This window comes from Neofelis nebulosa, chromosome 3, assembly GCF_028018385.1.
Source record: "Neofelis nebulosa isolate mNeoNeb1 chromosome 3, mNeoNeb1.pri, whole genome shotgun sequence".
NCBI lineage: Eukaryota > Metazoa > Chordata > Mammalia > Carnivora > Felidae > Neofelis > Neofelis nebulosa.
The window spans coordinates 160,288,204-160,309,236 of NC_080784.1; the positions used below are offsets into that span (position 1 = coordinate 160,288,204).

Sequence of the window (21,033 nt, forward strand, 5' to 3'; positions counted from 1 at the left end):
ACTCAAATGGGGCAAGTGGGTGGCTCCATTGGTTAAGTATCTGACTCTTGATTTCAGCTCAGATCATGATCCCAGGATGGTGAGATCTAGCTCCACATTGGGCTCAGTGCTGAGCATGGAGCCTGCTTAGGATTCTCTCTCTCCCTCTTTCTCTGCCTTTTGTCCTCTTGCAGTCTCTCTCTCTCTCTCCCTCTCTCTCTCTCTCTCTCTCTTTCTCTCTCTCTCTTTCAAAATAAGTGGATAAACTTTAAAAAATAAAAGTAATTCATGTGGATCAATTCTAAATATAAAATATAAAACTACAAAAGTTTTAAAAGAAAACTTAGAAAAATTGTATTACCTTTGGTTAGCAAAAGATTCTTTTGATATCACCCCAAAGACACAACCCATTAAAGAACAAGTTGACAAAGTAGACTCCATTAAAATTAAGAACTTCTGTTAAAAAGATACTGCTAAGATAAGGGAAAGAAAATTAGGGTATTGTATATTAATTCAATATTGGAGACTTGTATCCAGAATATATAAGGAATTCTCAACACTCAATAATACCAAATCAAAGCATCCAAAATACAAACAAATGAAAGATTTAAACAGATACTTCACAATGAAGAAATATAGATGGCAAACTCATGAAAAGATGCTCATCATCATTTGTCATTAGGGAAATGCAAATTAAAACCATAAGGAGATACTATTAAACACCTATTTTACAACGACTAAAGCTAAAAAGTCCATCTATACCAATTATTGGGCAGGACATGGAACTTTCATATGTTGCCAGGAGGAGTTTAAAGTGGTACAACCACTTCAGAAAACAGTTTGGCAATTTTTTAAAAACTAAACATACATAGATCTTATGATCCAACCATTATACTACTTCGTATTTAGCCAATAGAAATCACATGACCTTACAAATACTTTTCCACAAGTGTTCATAGCAGCTGCATTTGTGATATTCAAAAACTGGAAACAATCCATATGTCTATCAACAGGTGAATATATAAAATCTGGTATATCCTGCAATGGAATACCTCTCCGTAATTAAAAGGGAACGGAGTCTTCATAGCACAAAAACTGAGCGAATCTCAAAATAACTATTCTGAGTTAAAAAGGAAGACTAAAGAAGTGCATGGTGTATGGTTTCATTTATATAAAATTCTAAAAAGTTCAAATTAATATGTAATAAAAGAAAGCAGGTTAGATGCTGCTTCCAGACAAAGCTCTCAAGAGTAAGAGTGGGGAAGGTAAGAGTATGGCATTAAAAATGGGAACAAGGAAGTTGGAGTGATGAATGATGTTTTTTTTTTTCTTCATTGTGGTGATTGTTTCATGTTTGTATACATTTGTCAAAACAAATCAAATTGTATATTTACAATATGCGTAGTTTATGGTATGCCAATTATACTTTTATAAAAAATTATTTTTAAGACTACTTTGCTATTTAAAGCTAAAAAACATTACTTTTCCAAAAGATTTTATATTAATGTACTATAGAAAATAATATTAAAATTAAAAGTATATAAGTAGTACTGTCAGGATATAGAAATATAATTATTGTAAAAATACCAGAATAGTTATGTTTGTGTTATCCAATACATATTTACTAGAATTCAGGAGTTTGTGGACCTTATAAACATTTGGTTGATATTTGAAAAATAAAATGAACAAGCAAATTGATTATGAAATAGTCATTTACTAAAGTGTTTATACTATATGCACTATTGTTTTGTCTTATGTTGAATTACGAAGTTCTCAGATATGGGGAAAAACTACTTTATGACTTCCCTTCAACTTGAGTCAGGTTTCAGCCTTGAGCAAATTTCTATGAAGAAGGTAGAAATGATGAGACGTCTTTAAATGCTGCAGATCAAACATTGCCACTACAATGAAACCCAGAATGGCAAGCAAACAACAGTTTAGAGGACGTAAAAGAAATTCTGAACTTATTCCCCAGAAGCCATTACATTAGTGAAGTTTATCTCAGTCTTGAAATTCGCATAAGTCATGCGCTGAATTGAATTTACCACTAAGGCATCAGCATCAACTACTGCAGTGTCATCTTGTTCCCCTCCTAAATCACCTTATTCTACTCAAAGATAAAAGGCCGCTTTCATTTCTGTAGGGGACAGATTAAACATTAGCAGTCAGAAGCAATTGCTTTTCCCTTCAACATCACCTCTAGCCTTTTTACGCACAATACCCTCTCCAGGGATTTCCTGCTGGCTGAAGAAGAGGCAAATAACATTTGTGCCTCTGCACAGGACAGTTGATTCCAGGCTGTAAAACCGAGTTCTTTCAAAACAATGCATGAGGTCTTAGCAGGTGAGAGGTAGAGTCGTAGAATAGAGCTTTGAGAAGCTCATAAATTAATCCAGCTTTCCCAGAAGTCTCTGCATGTTGCTTAGAATAACTCATAGGGTATAAGTACATACATCATAAAAGACTACTTCAGCAGTATCTGACATTAGTATAGAATCTAACATTAGTCCTATAACTGTTGACCAAGACAGCCTTAACATTCCCTTCTGCTTAATCAGACTTTAGATAGATACCCCACTGACTACAGACCCCTTTTCTTAGAGGACTTTAGAAAACTCACAATTGTCAATTCTCTTTCTACCCCTTTGAAATATAAATATTCTCCTAGAAAGGCAATGGTCAAGAAAGACAGATCCCCTATATCCCAGTCTTCGTGGGAAGGTAGGAGCGTTAACTTTGACAAGCGTCAATTAGCAAACACAGATGGCCTGGTCACATTGAACATAGCTCCTAACTAATGTCCTCTAGTTCTCTTCTGCTCATCCCAGTGCTTAAAAACTCTTCTGCTTCTTGGAGTTGAATTGAATCTCTCTCCTCTTAAATAAATTCTTCCCTGCTTAACTTCCCTGCCTGCTTAACTCCACTTGGTACAATTTTTCTTTGACACTGCCCTTGAGAAACCCCTCCTTGCCGGCAACCATTAGGGTACAAAAGAGATGTGATATAATTTTTAGTAAAATAACTTACATATTTTTCGAATTTGAAAATCAAATTATGAATTAACCAAAATTTGAGTCACTCTGAATTGAGGGTGGTGTGGCTGCCTGTTGTGACCTGAGTAGCTTGAGGGTTACAGAAATCTTGAATGCTTTCTCCATCATGATTCTACTTGCCTGCACTCCTTATCTATTTAATAATATTCACTGGTAGGAGACACTACAACCCTTTTTGTATTAGAATATTTTGTCTTTACCTGTTATGAGATACCTCTGTGGTTTTGATTTCTGCCTGGCCTATTGACCTAAAGATGAGGTAGGAAAGACAAAGGAAATACCCAACGGGAAACTACAGTGAACGCTGAATTTTATAGGGCTTGTAATTGAAGTATCCCAAATCTATGGGTAGATAAAGGAACTCAAACAACTCTAAGTTTAAAAATCACAAAAACAAACTACTTTTCCCAGTTTCTCCTGATCCTATTTTCCCCATTCTTCATCACAGAATGTGAATGTTTTGAATGTGGAGAGGGAATTGTAAATAGTACTGGCTGTTGTCATAATAGAGTAAGCTGAGTTGACAGTGGTCTCCTTTATGAACCTTGTTCGGATTGATCATTTTGGAGCTTGGCCTAAAAAGACTAAGTTGGTTTATAAAAATTCCAGACCAATATTTGCTTTCATAAAGTTATTCTAGGACCCCAAAAGGCCATGACTACTGTGAAAATGTGGTTCTGGCCCTGTGATAAAATCTACTGACTGTAAGACTTAAATTTAAAACTAATTAGCTAACATATTATAGGGATATTAATTTTTTTTGCTCTCAATTACTAATTGTTAACATTTAGCCTTGTGTTTTCTTTGATGGGTTGCTACTATTTTCTATACCACTGTCTCTTCGGATGTGCTATTGCTGATATTTTCAAACTGGCATTGTGCTTAGTCTGTCCAAACTAAGGGACTCTTAACTATAGAAAACAAACTGAGGATTGATGGAGGGAGATGACAGGGAGGATGGGCTAAATGGGTGATGGAGATTAAGAAGGGCACTGGTGATGAGCACTGTTAGGATTCCTTGGAACCACAGTAGAGGGGACGGCCATCTTGCCAGTGCAACCCAACGAAAAGCCCCTAGTAGCCTGCCAGAACGAATTTGGAGGTCAACCAACCGAGCGACAGCACGACCTGACGCAAAAAAAGCCCGCCCGGACCTAAACCCAGAACCAATACAGCTTAAAAACCCCACCCCACAACACCTGGGGGCAACTTCCCTGATATCTCTCCCTCTCCCTCTCCCCCTCTCCCTCTCCCTCTCCCCCTCTCCCTCTCCCCCTCCCCCTCTCCCTCTCCCCCTCTCCCCCTCTCCCTCTCCCCCTCCCTCTCCCTCTCCCTGAGTCACGGAACCTCGCCCGAGACCTTAGTTCCCAAATAAAGCCTTTGACTGCTAAAATTTTTTAGCCTCTGACTCCTATCTTTACCCTGCCTTATGCCTGACCCTAACAAGCACTGGCTGTTTTATATATATGATGAACCACTAAATTCTACACCTGAAACCAATTTTACCATATGTATTAACTAACCAGAATTTGAATAAAATCTTGAAAAATAGGGGCACCTGGGTGTCTCAGTCAGTTGAGTTTCTGACTCTTGATTTCAGCTCAGGTCATGATCCCAGCATGGTGGGATCGAGCCCCACGTCAGCATGGAGCATAGAACCTACTTAAGATTCTCTCCCTTTTCCTCTGCCCCTCTTCCCTGCACATATTCTCTCTCCAAAACAATTTTTTTAATGTAAAAAATAAAGTGATTTATTAAAAAACAACTTGAAAAGAAAAAAAAAAGCTTTAGTGTTATTATTGCTTACACTGTTATTCTTTATCTCTCAAGCCTTAGTATCTGTGAGCTCTGTGTAATGTTGGCTATGAAGTACATAGGTGCTACAAGCATATTTACACACACAGTCTCCTACAAGGAAACTCAAAACCATTCTTGGGTATTCTACCTTGTTTACCATGAAAAACAAATTGCAGCTGTGGAGTATGGCCTAAAAAGCCTGCAACTTTAGGATTTTTGCTCACAACCTTACTGTATTGTAACTCTACGTGAGTTACAACAGGAGTAAATATGTACCTAAAAATACAGAAAAGTGTTATTTATGTCCCTGGAAAAAATGATGTGGAGAGATGATTGAAATGATCACATGCAAATAGTGACATGATTAATATCAATGGCAACTACAAAATTTATGAACTCTTCTGAAAAATAGCATCTGAATTTCCATGTTTTAACCCTTTGAGATGTGCTCCACAGTACTAGGCCCAAGAGAACTAATGAAATAGTAGACATTATAGTCTTTGAGGTTTGCTGTTCAACGGGGAGATGGGATAAGAGAAAATGCAAATGTTTACATATGTATAGAGAACTAATATTCCTTAATGCTTCAAGAGATATTAAAGCACTTTAACACCCCATCACCACATCTGGTTTCCAAGAAGCTTATAAAAGAAATAGAAGAGATTTAACTTTTTATTTTATTTTATGGCAAGGACTTGAGATCTCTGAGGAAATCAAATGATTTGTCCAAAGCTACAACTTATAAATTCTTCTTATTCTTGTTTCACTTTTTCTTATGTTTTAGTATTATTATTGTTTTAGATCCCAGCTTCACTATAGCTTTTAAAAACTGAAGGGAAGGGGCGCCTGGGTGGCTCAGTCGGTTATGCGTCTGGATCTTGGTTTTGGCTCAGGTCATGATCTTAAAGTTCATGGGATCAAATCCTACGCTGGGCTTTGCTGCTTGGGATTCTCTCTCTCCCTTTCTCTCTGCCCTTCCCCCACTTGTGCACGTGCTGTCTCTCTCTCTCTCTCTTTAAGTAAATAAGTAAACTTAAAGGACAAAAACTGAAAAGTATATGAGAGGTTGATGAGTTTCTGGGGAAAACATATTGTGAAGGTTTTTAATCATGCACATTTTGATTAAACATGTAATGTTTGTTAATCATTAAACATTCTGGTACTCATTTTACTTGAATTTTCAACAATTCAGTAAAGTTCACCATTCCTTTATCCTGGTAATACTCTACTTCCTGTAGCCATGAAATTTCTTTCCTTATTTCCCTCTTATTCACTTAGTCACAACATATTGGTGTCTTTTGCTTCCTTAGTCAGGTTTTCCATGGTCATATCCCTCAGGACTTAGCTTAGGTCTTAGCTCTGTCTTGTTTGTAGGTAGTCATATGGATGGACATATAATACCATGTGGAACTCCCAAATATGTATACTTATTGACCAGACTTCTTCCCAGATCCACTAACCTTAATGACCTATAAGCACTGTTTTAGAGTGAGAGAGACAATACAACATTCACTCTTCCAGCTCCAGCTAAAAGAGTGTGGAGAAATTAATTAGCCTCTCTATATCTCAGTAAATTCGTTTGTACAGTGGGGAATACAATAAAACCACCTCAGAAGTTCAATTACATGAAGTTTATCAGAGCCTAGACATCTCCACTGGCATACTCACAGGCATCTCAGATTTAATCTACCCAAAATGACTCCTGCTGTTTCTCTGTGAATTCTAGCTCACCCAAACTTGGCTTCCTTTTCCCACATATATCTGAAACCATCCCGGATACAAACTATTAGATTCGATCTATTGAATCTATCAATTCTACCTTCAAAATAAATTGTTACTATGTACCGTTTTCTCCATGTCATTGTCACACCTCAAGACCAGTCCTCATCCTGTCTTTTTTGGATTAATATACCAGCCACATAACTGATCATCCTATTGTTTTTACTATTGTATTCTCTTCCATTCATTTATCCAATGAACAGCAAGTCCTTAAAAAAAGAAACAGTATCATGCCACTCCCACCCTTAAAATTTTGCAGCAGTTTTATTTCACTAAGAATTATACTAAAACCCTGTATCATTGTCTACAAGAACTTCTGTAACCAACCTCTTACCCATCTTTCCATCCTTATCTCAAGCCCCTGCCTTCTTCATTCACAGTACTATAGTCACAAAGATCTGCCAAAAATTCTCAGAACATTTTAACGTTTTATTTATTTATGTATTTATGTATTTATGTATGTATGTATGTATGTATGTATGTATTTATTTATTTATTTATTTATTTATTTATTTTGAGAGACAGAGAGAGATAGAACATAAGCAGGGGAGGGGCAGAGAGAGGGAGACACAGAATCTGAAGCAGGCTCCCTGCCCTGAGCTATCAGCACAGAGCCCCACAGCACTTGAACCCACGAACTGTGAGATCGTGACCTGAGCCAAAGTCAGATGCTCAACCAACTGAGCCACCCAGGCCTCCCCAACAATTCTCAAAATTTAACAAGCTCTTTCACACTGTAGGCCCTTTATACTTCCTGTCCCTTTTGGTTAAATGTACTTCCTCTGGCTTTCAGCAAGGCAGTTTCCTTCCCATTCTTTAAGTCTTAGTTATTGTTTCAGAGAGCTCTGACAATCCTATTTACCACCCCTCACAGTTATTTTGTTTTTAAACACAACACTACACACTACTTTTTCCTTCAGAGTATATATTATAACTGTTATTATTTTTGTTTATTTCATATATGCATCTGTTACTATTTTATTTCTTGGTTTCATTTATTCATTTTTCAAAAATTTTGAGTGCTTACTACATTGTTTTGTTCTAGGTCTAAGGGTATAGTAATGCATGTCCTCATAAGTCTTACTTTCTAGCAAGAGAGATGAAAAATAATCAAGTAAATACTCTGAAGGGAAATATAGCAGAGTAAGAGAATGTACAGTTGAGAGAAGGTTTGACTGGGTGTCTAGGATAGGATTTTCTGAAGAAAAGATACTTGAGCTTACACTTGAATGACATAAAGTAAACGTTTAGCAGCTATGAAGGAAAAGCAACACGCGCCATAGATTAAGAGTTTGGGTCCTGCATATGTAATATGTCTATAAAAAAACAAGTGTAAATAGGTAGTTGGATATATAAGTAATGCCTAATAGGAGATACAGAGAATGAGCGGTAGTCAGTCAGTTACAGGAGCAGTGTGGTCACTGAAACTGAGTGTAACTGAGATGGCATTCTAGTGCTAGTATTCTAGTAGGAGTTTTAGGGAGAGATATAGGTAAGTTTTTTTGTTTGTTGCAGAAAGGTTAGAGAGCAACTGATGAGTACTTTTTGTATTAATCAGTAACCTCCTTTGTGTTTTGACTTCAAGTTTCTGACACTTAGGTTTCTCACTAAATGGAACCCCACAGTTAACTGCCAAAACTTCCCAGCATAGATAGCGAAGGATTTTTATTCTTATATTCATGGTTTTGATTTCTTTCCAGAGTCAATCTTCTTGCTTTTATTCCTACTCTCCAACCTCTGACTGTGCTCAGCTTTATGCCAATCACATGTTTTTTCCTTAAGAAACTTGCCAGGCACTTAACATGGGCCATCTTTGTCTAAAAGGCATATTTAGTCTGAAAGATTTTTTTAAATTATCATTACTCTAAACATGTGACAAATATTAATTGATATTTTATAGCTAAAGTGGTAGGGAGAGGAGATGAATGATATTTTTATTAAAGTTGGATATTGGGGGGAAGTTTGCTATTTCAGGAATTTCTTATTGAAAGTAATCTTCCAAACATTTCAGGAAGCACTAGCTAAGAACATACTATTTAAAAGTATGTTATTATTTTTAAGAATTTTAAAAAAGAAGCTTAAGATGCATAAATGCAAGCACTGACTTATTTATAAGGACACATTTGGGAAAACGCTTCCGTAAAACTATCAAGTTTTTTTGGCTCCATTTAACAAAATTAAAATGAACACTTTTATCAGTCCACATTATGACTCTATTGTGATCTTAAAAAATTAGCCCCTAAAGCTATTTTAATTTGGTCGATGGATGTATGGAAAGATTTTTATGATACTTTTTTTTCTTTATGAAGCAGAAAGCATCAAGAGTTTCCAAAACTACCATAAACTTTCGAAAGAATCAAAAGAATAAGCAAAGTGCTTGGGGAAGACAGAGTGTTGGGAAAGACTAGAAGGGTAGGGTTTAAAAATAGATGCTTGAAAATATATTTGCTTTGGCCATTTCACATTAAGATAATTGGTATCAAACACACAGCTGCAATTACCACATAATCATTGTCAATGTTGTGTGTAGGCAGATGGTAGCAATGTTTGGGAGACGAGATAACACTGAATTTTTAACAAGTGACAAAAGGATTGGCATGGTGCAAACAGAACACCACTGCACTTGGCCAACAGCCAGGCAGCCCCATGTGTTGCCATCCTGCCACTTCACAGAAGGCTTACATGGTAAACAAGACAGTGGATTTTTTTCTGAAAGACACGGACCCACAGAACGAAAATATATACATATATATTATATATATTATATATATATATATATATATATATATATACACACACACATATATATACATATACATATACATATATATTATATATATATATATATATATATATATATATATATATATATATAATCAGAAAGTGAGTAAATGCTTGCTTTTATATTCTAAAGCTTACCAAACTTGAAGCTTTAACATAGTAGCTCAGTACGGTATTCTGCCTGTGGTAGAAAGCGGTAACTCCTGTCAGAGTCATATAGCATTCTGGTTAAGAACAAGCACTCTGGGGCTTGATTAAAATACCAACTCTCCTAAGTATTAGTTATATGACTTTCAGTAAGTTATTTTATTCATCTGTTCCTCCATTTGAACATCTAAAAAATGTGAAGAATAATAGGACATACCAGTTTTGGGTAGAAGGAGAGCTGAAATGATGATTCTCGTGCAAGTGACTTACTGAAGGGCTGCCCTGAAGAAAGGAGAGGAGGTGAGAAGCAGCATAGAGCTGGGGAAGAACCTAAGCAAGTGTGAGGGCTCAGCTGGTGTTCTTGTTATCTCCAGCCGCATACTTCCTCCCAACTTAGTGGTGTAAAACAACAGTCATTTTGTTATCTCATGATTCTGGTGGATCAGGAATTTGAGGAAGATTCAGCAAAGTCAGATGGCTCAAATGACTAAAGGCAACTGGAACAATACAACTGGAGACAAGCTTGGGGTCCTCATTTCTTCCCGATGTTGCATCCACTGGAATTGGATAGCCCAAGAGAGTTTTTGCACCCACATGTCTAGCCCTTAGGCTGGGATACACCTGGAAACACCTGGACCTGGCCAACATCTGCTCTGTGTCTACCCAAATTCTACATGGCTTGTGCTCCTAACAGCATGACCTTCACAGGACAGTCATATGTTTTTACATGGTGGCTTACTTTCCCCAGAATAAACATTATAAAAGACAAATGGTGATTCAAAGATTCTTATAATCTAACCTCAGAGAGTTGTAGTGTTACTTTTGCCACATTCTTGGTTGCACAAGCCTAGCGCAGATTCAATACAGAGGAAGATCACACGAAGACAAAAATACCAAGAGAAATGGGTTCACTGGAGAGCCATCTTGGAGAGTACCTGCTGCTGCTGGAGCCTACATCAGCTTGAACCTATGGGGAAAACATGGAGTTGGTCCCACCTAGGCAAAGAGCCAGCCTTTTGTACTTTCATATGGATTGGGGCTAATCTCTCCACTAAGACTGTTCCAGGCAGAGGGGAGGGCAATTCTTCAGAGATAAAGGTATCTGTGAATAATTAGCACCCAGAACTCAACATCTAAGGTATAAATATACAGCCAGGAAAAGGCGAACAGAACAGGCCACAGATATTGTCTACACTGCTGTCATTGAGGGTTAATTTGAAGACTGTAGCATATACATGTTAATGAAATGGTCCATGAGAGGTCACTTTGATTTATATCTCTCAGTCCTCAGAAGCAGTTTTGCCTGGGACACTGTGTTTCGTAAGGGGCCCGAGAAAGCATATCTACAGATTAATACCCAACTAGCAAAAATTCCTTCTATTGTATATTTGATTATATTACTTAAGAATAGGCACAATTAAAGACTAATTATCAAACTTTTACATTCTGTTACATATACAGAGAAGTTTCTAAGAAACATTATGTTGTAAAAATTAAGGAACTTCAAATGACATTGCTTCTAATAAGCCACCTTAATTGGCACTTGGATTTCAAAGACATTTTAAGATTATCAATAACCTTGTTGAGTTCCAATGAGGTGCTAATTACTGCAGGATTAGCTTGGTAGACATTATTTTATCAAGTCTCATAATACTCCCATGAAATAGATATTATTTTCCTTATCATACTGGTGCACAAGCTGAAAATCAGACTAAGTTTTAATGTACGAACATACATACTTGAGTAGTTATGAAGTAGTATTGGATCTGAACCTGGATCTCTTTAATTTTAAAACTCTGCTTGCTAATCATACAGTAATCTATGGTCAATACTCTGAAAGTGGTTATTTTGCAAGGAATATGGAAGCTTCTTTCTAAATGTCTATGGTGTCACTAAGATAATTTGTCTAATTTTTCTTCAGGGAAACAAAGGCAGATTTTTGGATCAAAGGAATTGCCAAAGTTTTTATTGATTATTCAGAGGAGCACAATAACTCAAGGAGAAAAATCTTTAGTTCCTTAATGAGTCTATTGATATAAATAATACCAGTGTAGCTACAGTATTCTGACCAATGAATTATTACTGTGTTATCACAGCCAATACAATTTCTATGTTTTTAACTTTTTAAAAAAGAAAATGAATAATTGTTCTTACTACTGTATTATATAAATACTGGTTCTACTAAGCGGCAGATACATTACCAATATAAAAAAGGACTGGCTTTTCAACTCTGCCATTTTTCCAGTGAGTAGGATTTTAAATTTGGGGGGGAGGGAGGAAATGTGCTCTCTCTAATTAAAAAAAAATGTATTTAGTTCTAGTCTCTCAGTTACTAGTTTGATATTGTTACCTTACAAATTAGAAAATCAATCATTAGAATATTTTAACATGTTTAAGTCATATTAGTAAGTGGCAAAAAATCATGGATATTTAGGGAGGTGAATTGCACATGTATTCTGTTGGCGAAAGAAGTAATAATTCTGCCAAAGAGAATACATCAATTCTACTTACTTTACAAATAGCATATATGTGGGGTGCCTGGCTGTCGTAGTCAGTAAAGCTAGAGATTCTTGATCTCAGGGTTGTGAGCTCAAGTCCTATGTTGGGTGTAGAGATTCCTTAAGACAAAACAAAACAAAACACCAAGAACAAAGAAATGATAGTATATATGAGTACTATCAAAATAAATATTAAAGTAAAATTATTTTTATAGCATTTATAAGACACAGTCCAAAAACAAAGAATTTAGGCACATTTGGAGCAGAAGGTACAAACGGGCAGGGGACTCAGCATGCAGTTAAGATGGAGCCTGGTGGTGAAGCACCCTGTAGACTGTGTTAAAAGGAAGTTTGGATTTTAAGCATTCTTTATTTAGAGGCTATTATATTAGCCTCTTGAATATAAACCATTTCACACATTGTCCTCAAGATCATATGAGCAACAGAAACTTCAAAGGAAACCATACATGACCCATGCCTTCAGCATCATTAGAAGATCAGAAATTCCACCAATTTCCCATCATCACAGATATGTAGAAAAACATAGTCCAAATCCTGACGGAGCTAATGCTGAAACACACACCATGACTGCAGGATTCTGTGCCTGACGAGCAGACTAAGAAAGATTTACACAAAGAAAAAGAGGGTAGCAGAGTGGAGACCTTAGATGTAGCACAGAGAAAAAGTCTAACACCAAGTGCTAAAATACTGAACACAGATATCTCCGCCTCATTCACAGCACCACCTGTTGGAAAAGGGCTTCAATGAATGTGGAAATAAAAGTTTGCAGACTTGCAGATGCATCGCTCTGGGAGAGGATTAGATAAATGCAAGAAGAATACTGCGTCTTGGAGATTGGAAGTGGAGGGACAGAAAGAAGGAACGGGGAAAAATTCATGTGCAAAAACGAAAGAGAACAAGATATTGCAAACCCACTCTGCACTACCACCGCCAGTATCAGCCATTAAAGAAACTGAATTTCATTATACAATTGCCGAGGGCGCTCTTCAGTTAGGATTCCTGTTCATGAAATACTTAGGAATAAAATTAAAAAAAAAACCAACTTTGATAAATCACACTTAAATGGCATGGAGTCCTTTCGAGAAAATATTAAGTCAAGCTTAAAGTTCACATAGAGTATGCTGTAATGTATATATGGAAGAAATGAAAACAGGTTTTAATCTTTCAGGTTTAATCTTAAACTAACAGATTCTTTAAATCTGTTCAGTTTTAAAGAAAGAAATACAGGAAATAGAAACCAAAAAGTAATGAAATTAGTGACCTATAAGGAGAAAAGTGGGTGTGAAATGGCATAAAGGAATAGGCGAGTGATGACGCCTTTCTGAGTGTCATATTGTTGTAATTCTGTCTTTTGGAAGAATACTAGAGTTCTACGTACTCAAAACTAAAGGTAAGTCAACAAGAATTGGATAAAACTTCAGATTTTAACAGAAGATGATGGTAAGCAATTGCAGGTGATTAAATAGGAGGAAAGAGTTGGTGAGTTTTGAGTTTTCAGAGTTCATGTTAAATGCAATGTGGAGAAACAGAATACCAACTAGGAGTATAAAATAGAGAAAATTCACTTTTCCCTTCCAGAGTACACGCCTGGAAGAGGCTTATTAGAAAGCTGATTTCTGGGGCACCTAGGTGGCTCAGTTGGTTAAGCATCCAACTCTAGATTTTGGCTCAGGTCATGATCTCATGGTTGGTGAGTTCAAGCCCTGCGTCAGGCTCTGTGCTGACAGTGTGGAGCCTGCTTGGGATTCTCTTTCTCCCTCTCTCTGCCCCTCCACAGCTCACAGTCTCTCTCTCTCTCTCAAAGTAAATAAACTCAAACAAAAAAGAAGAAGGAGAAGAAGGAGAAAAAGAAAGGAGAAGGAGGAGGAGGAGAAAGCTGATTCTTGAGGGTAGTTTTTGAGGCCCTGAGCAGCTCAAATGCATGGTAGGTGGCATCACTTTCTTCAGTGTGAGCTGACTGGTCTCTTGGTATGCAGAAGCAGTACAGAGGAATGCCTGTAGAAGCAGATACCCAATCCAGAGAAAGGCATGAAACAAGGTCTGGACTATGGATCAACTTCAGTTCCTAGACTGAAAAAGAAATCCAAAAACATTGGAATGTAGTTGAAATTCTGGAATCTGCCTGGGAGGCCAGAAGACCCTACTTTTATCAGGTATTAAATATCCTCTATTTATCATGATACACCAAAGGAAGGTTATTAATTATTAGAGTTAAAGAGGTGAATGTGAAGAGTCCAATAATTCTTTTAAAAAGATAGAATATAAAGATATAGTGTGTGTGTGTGTGTGTGTGTGTGTGTGTGTGTGTGTAAACAGATTTATTGATTTGGGGTAGGCAGAAACTAGCGTTTTCTTCCTAATTAATAAATGGGAAAATAACATAGCAAGGAGATAGCAATAAGTCATAAAAATCAAAGAGAAATGTTCTGATATAATTACATAAGGTCAATGTAATCACCATAAACTCAACTAGGATTCTTGCAATTTGACAATAAGACACAGCAGATTATAGATTTTAGAACATGATTCTTAGAAGAATAGATCTGAAACAACCTGTCTAACAGATGATGAGCAAAATCATTCCAACAGAACTATTTCAACTATACTCTCACAGATAGAAAGAGTTCAAATTTACTGTTACTTTGATTTTCTCACCTGCTGGCATAGGTTGGTACTCAAATCAATGGAAGAGAAAGCTCTGGATTGTAGATTAAAGCCCTCAGGTGGGGGGAAAACTCAGAGAGTCATTCTGTGCTCATCTCCCCAATTCAGTAGCACAGTCAGAATGATCAAAGTAAAATTGGGCCTTATTGTTTTAAAAACAATAAAAATGTAAACTTTTAAGACACTAAAATTCTGTTCAATGTAATTCTCCACTCAGCCCTGTGTAAAGAATTGTGGCGATGAATAGCAAAAGTGTTTCTTCTGAATCTGAAAGACTCTTCTTGTAAATCAAATCATGTTTATGATGTACGTTGCTAGAGGGGGTTCAGTCCTCCAGGTCTCCATAGAATTCATGATGACATATCTAAATCTTTATCCTGTGGCAAGTATTTATATATATATGAAATGTCCAAACTAACAACACAACTAAAAGATTCAGTGTCCATAATTCAAAGATTTGGAAATAAGATGTTATCAAGTATATATGCATGGCAGATGGTAGTATTTATAGAGCATTCACTATTTTCAAAGAGAAAGTAGATTCTTTGAAGATGTGGGAAGGAAAAAAAGAGAAACATTTCCTGTCCTTCACAATGTTAGTATTTGTTTGGTTATTCAAAACACATTTCTGATAAACTTGGAAGCAACTACAAAGCAATATATTAAAACTGCAAATTAAAATAATGTATACTGTAAAAGTGTAGGAAAAAAAAAACTTTGAATAAGGGAGGAATTAGGGGTGGGTGTGTTTAAGTGGAGGAGGCTTCCTTTTAGAAGTAAGAGGAGCCGGGGTACCTGGGTGGCTCAGTTGGTTAAGCGTCCAACTTCAGCTCAGGTCATGATCTCACAGTTTGTGAGTTCAAGCCCTGCATCAGACTCTATGCTGACAGCTTGGAGCCTACTTTGGATTCTGTGTCTCCCTCTCTCTCTCTGCCCCTCCCCCACTCATGCTCTGTGTCTCTGTCTCTCTTAAAAATAAATAAACATAAAAAAAAGAGAAGTAAGTTTTAAAAATTGGTATAGAAGTGAAGGGAGCAGTCCAAGAACAGAGTATGGTGTATCCCTAGCTATCTTAGTAGATATCTCTACAAACATTAATAAGGAAATACATAAAGTAAATTATATTTTCTTAGATGGAGAATGTATCAAGTGTTGATATGATCCTTATCATATCACGAGTAAACATGACATAAAGAAAGAACAATTAGTTGTACTTTAGTAGAAAATGGTCAGGATATTATACATTTCTCCAGGTGTGAAAGCATGGAAAATGAGTGTGTGGAGATTCCACTGATGATACTATCCAAACAGACAAAGAAGCCATTGACTGGAAGCCTTGGAGGTATCCAAGAAGCCAGGGCCTATAGTGATAGGAAGAAACTGAAGATAGGACAGCAAAATAGCATGCTCCTCAAAAGAACAGGGTTTTGTTTTTTTGTTGTTTCAATAATAGGATGAAGAAGTAATGATCTGTGTTGGGGTATAAAGGGTGACCAAACATCACCTATCTTTTCCAACTGACCCAATTTTCACAAAAATTAAGAGATGAGATTCTGGCACAGAAAGATCAAGAGATCACACTTAGTTGTTTTGTTTTGTCTTTTGCCCCAGCACTGTACTTTTATTTCTCTACCAACACCATGTCAATAGGTGGTTACAGGGTCCTGCCACTCTCCCCCACCTCAAGACCCCCTTTCCTCCAGCAGGAAAGAAGCAGAGAATCTCTGCGGGCTGGTACCCCCTAAGGATCACACTGGTTTTAAGTAACAGTTAACAATCACTATGGCCAAGTGCATTGTACAGTATTTTAAAGTTGTACTAAGTTACTTAATCTTCACAATGCTATTGGATAAAATATTATTATTCTCTCCATGAAACACATGAAGAGATTGAGGTTCACAGTGCTAATTAAGAACAGAGCTAAGGGTCATCTGGGTGGTTCAGTCGGGTGTGAGACTTCTGCTGAAGTTATGATCTCACTGTTCTTGGGTTCCAGCCCCACAACCAGCTCTGTGCTGATAGTTCAGAGCCTGGAGCCTGCTTTGGATTCTGCGTCTCCCTCTCTCTCTGTCCCTCCCCCACTCGTGCTCTCTCTCTCTCTCTCTCTCTCTCTCTCTCAAAAACAAATAAAAACATTTAAAACATTTTTTAAAAAGAACAGAGCTAAGAGTAAAATTTGTCTGAGTCCAGTTGTTACTAGAAAATGTTGCCAAAGTTTATAACAACAATGGGCTTCCAAAAATTAGACTATGAAACTAGATTTACTCACTCAGCTATAAACTGCACTGCAATGTCTCAGACTTCTCCAAGGACCTTCTTTCTCTTCTCTAATAAAGTGAGTGGAATGGAAGTGTAGACCAGAATGTATGCTTCCTGTGTGCACCTTACCTCCCTGGAGGAAGAAGTAGGAAGGGCCCATTTCTACTACTCATTCAGAGACAAGTCATATTTCCTCCCTCTGGGCAGAATTAAGTAAGGTTAATTACTTAATTAGATCAGTGTTATGCTAGTGGAAACTCCTGTCCTGCCTGTAGCAGAAAGCACAGTCTGTGTCCCTCCTTGCACACACTCAAAATGTCTAGAAGCAGAATGAAAGAAAAATAAAGACTTGTCTGACCTCTTGATCATGAGATGTGAGCTGAAGAAAAATAGGCCAGCAACCCCATCCTCCGAATGTTACCTAGAAAGTAGAATTCTCATGAAGAACTCTAGGTAGCATTGTGTTAAGCAAGCAAAAAATAAATAAATAAATTCAGTAAAGGCATGGATGATTTAGGAGAGTTTGAATAAAAAGAAATACATATACACACATATCACACATATACATGTGTGATGTGAGATACGTAGAGAGAGAAAGACAGAGACAGAGATAGCAGTCTTAGAAGGCTCAGGTCCAGTAAAGAGGTCTGGGAGGAAAAGGAGAGCTATAAGTTTGGGTTAAAGAAGTGTGAATGTGAGAAAATAAAGATGGCTTAAAAGGAGCTATTGGTAAGTATGTTTGGTTTCCTCTTTATAACCACCTGGTGGATGATGTACATTCTGGCCTCATTTAACTGAGGATCTGAGGACAATATTCCTTTTTTTTTTTTTTTTGGCTTCACACCCAGCACAGAGTCCAATGTGGGGCACCACTCACAACCCTGAGATCAAGACCTGAGATGAGATCAAGAGTCAGATGCTTAATGGACTGAGCCACCCAGGTGCCCCAACATTCCTTTATCTCTTGACCTCCTGAGATTGCTAGTGTCAGGGGACAGCTACAAGCAAGGTGGCCTTGATACCCTCATGCATATTGGGTAGAGGGCCTGGAGGAGGAAGAGAAATAAATAGTTTAATACTTGGAAGCAGCATGACTGTTTTCTGTGGCTAGTGTAGTATTAATCTTCAGTTTTAAATACCCAGGAGGTATTAGCAATGAATATATTTAGCAAAATGCCATGGTAGCTGAAATTACAAACTGGAGATAGATATTAGGGCTAGGAATTGAGCCTAGGTTAACATTCTAAATGGAAAGATTAACTGGAACTACAGGAAAGAGGGCAAAGAGGGGAAAGGAATAAGATGAGAAAGGGTCAGAAGAAATTGTCAGAGAGAAGGGAGACAATTTAACAGAGTACAATTTAACAGAGTACAGTGTCCAGGGTTCACAAGATTTTCAAGAAGAAACACAATCAGAACAACTGAACCCAATAATACAGGGCAAGGCATGTTTCAGAACTAAATGAAGCCTGTTAAGAAGGAACTGCAGATATTCAAGAGAACATTGTCCATTGGGTGCTTAAAGAAAAAAAGTTCTGGATTCAAGCGGATAAGGAGATCATCTGAAATGAAATGATAGGCTAAGAGAATGGGAAAGATTGAGATCATGATAAAAGCAGTACATAGATGCAGTGAATGATAGAAGGATGGGAGGTTGTAGTCAGAGAAACACATGAGAATCTGAGTGTTTGAAAGGAAGACATGTTTTTCAAATATCATTTAAATTGTGGTCTTGGTTTGCACTTCCACTAAGTAGAAGTCAAAAATAAAGATTATATGTGATACTTAAAAATTGGGGGTACCCAGTAAACCTTAATTTTTTTTAGCTTGACTTCAGAAAAAATGGATTTGATTTAAAAGTTACTACCAGTTTCCACCTCAGATTAAGTGGTATATACCCCCTTGCCTTTAAAATCATTTGAGGGGGCGCCTGGGTGGCGCAGTCGGTTAAGCGTCCGACTTCAGCCAGGTCACGATCTCGCGGTCCGTGAGTTCGAGCCCCGCGTCAGGCTCTGGGCCGATGGCTTGGGGCCTGGAGCCTGTTTCCGATTCTGTGTCTCCCTCTCTCTCTGCCCCTCCCCCGTTCATGCTCTGTCTCTCTCTGTCCCAAAAATAAATAAAAAACGTTGAAAAAAAAAATTAAAAAAAAAAAAAAAAGATTTGAAAAAAAATCATTTGAGAAACTCACCTAAATAGCAAATGTAAAATAATTGAAAACTTCTTGTTGAAAAAAGCTATAAAAGGCACCATTCTCTGGCATGTGAGAGTTTCAGACTGGATGTTTTACTTGCCAATCATCCAGGATCAGTCAAGAAGTCTAGCTTTGAACCAGAGTAGAGAGAGGCTTCTCTTCTCTCTAGGCCCAGGACACATTTAATTTAGACTTTAGGCAGGGGAGTGTGGGCAAAGGCACCTTTTTTGAAGAGACTGGTTGATCACTATACCATCAAGACAACGCGGGAGCCACAGATAGAGACCAATAGAGGGCACCCCTATGAAAGGCATAATCTCAGGACTCCAAGAGCAGTGATTAGAATTCAAAGTTTCCTTTTTCTTTCATTTAAACCCAAGTTTTCAGTAAAGTTCATTAAGGTCAGTAAAGTTCATTAGCTCTGCATTGAACAGTGAAGAGACTGGCTAGTGCCCACCGTTGGAGAAGGGATGATAGTATAACAGGGCAGCAGCAACTTGGAGACATTTATGACACAGTGACAAGAAAGGACCTATAGAAAGTGAAAGCAAATATTCAAAAAGAGAATAGGTATAGATGACAAGTAACTACCACCTTTTCTTGGGGAGTCCCAAAAATTTATCATGGAAAAAAGCAATTTGAAAATATAAACTTCTTAAGCTTTCAGGATGCAGGCTGTGGGAAACATGGCTGGCTTAAAGACTGTGTAATTTCTGAGTTCCAGATACATAAACAAACTCCAATTATAAAAAACCATATTGTTTTCTGAGAACATGCTTATGTATCAACTGGAATTTATGATACATTTTTCAATAAAAATCATTTCAAATGTTTTTTTTTTTAATTTTTATTTTAAAGTAGTCCACAAAGCATCTCTAACTCACTGCATTTGATTTCTGGTGCTTATGATGATGCAATCACTCTAGTAAACATCTTTATCATATTATCTCTATTAATTCTCATAATAATTCTATGAAGTGGCTACTGCTATACTATTTTTCTGTAGATAAAGTAACTGGCATATTCAGCAGTTTTCAATGCTCAATGTCACACAGATAATGTGGGGTTCTTTTGGGATATGAACACAAAATATCAGACCTGGGAATTTACACTCTTAAATATTACACAACATACTGTAATACATTGTAATTATGGAACCAAATAATTGTGTATGTATGTAAATGTGAATGTCAGTGTGAGTGTGTGTGTGTGTGTGTGTGTGTGTATGTGTGTGTGTGAGAGAGAGAGAGAGAGAGAGAGAGAGAGAGAGAGAAAGAGAGAGTGCAGGCACATAATACAAATTGCAACCTTAAAATCCAGGAGTATACACTACCAAGAGTAATAAGAAGGTCCCCTCCCACACACACACTTTGCAGTGACGGTTGTCAGTCTGCTATGTCCTAACTAAATGGTTATTAATCTATTCATCTGAGACAGCAACCTAGTAGATGGGCATTCATGTAATGGGGGGGGGGGGGGGGGGGCGGGGTCACTGAATTGAGGCTCAGGAAGCTTCTTGGTCTAGAAAGCAGATTGCTAATACAGTGTCCAGAGTGCAGCAAATGATAAAAAAGTTAATTAAATGAGTGAAGAAGTAAACAGAAAAGACCCAGGGGCAGGGAGAAGTGTTGCCCTTGCAATAATTTCTTCATACATAAAGAATTAGATAAGTAGAATTTTCTACTTGCTTAAGAGTAATATATGCAAAACCATGAAGTGGTTATATATGTAATATATGTGAGTATATACATGAGAGTAATATATGTGAAACCATGAAGTATATGTGGATCCATGCTGGAGTGAGAAGAAAATGAAACAGTGTGGGGTGATTGCAATTGTTATAGGCTGAGAAAACAAAAGAAAC

The 21,033-nt window shown here is 37.2% G+C and overlaps 1 long non-coding RNA gene across 1 annotated transcript in view; it reads right to left on the reverse strand.

The window, feature by feature from the left end:
- Positions 1 to 9,894, reverse strand: part of LOC131507537 (uncharacterized) — a 143,872-nt gene extending 133,978 nt beyond the window's left edge. Inside the window, exon 1 of the long non-coding RNA XR_009259552.1 lies at positions 9,754 to 9,894. This is a non-coding gene — a long non-coding RNA (uncharacterized LOC131507537). The remainder of the gene's footprint in view (positions 1 to 9,753) is intronic.
- Positions 9,895 to 21,033: the final 11,139 nt, after the last annotated feature.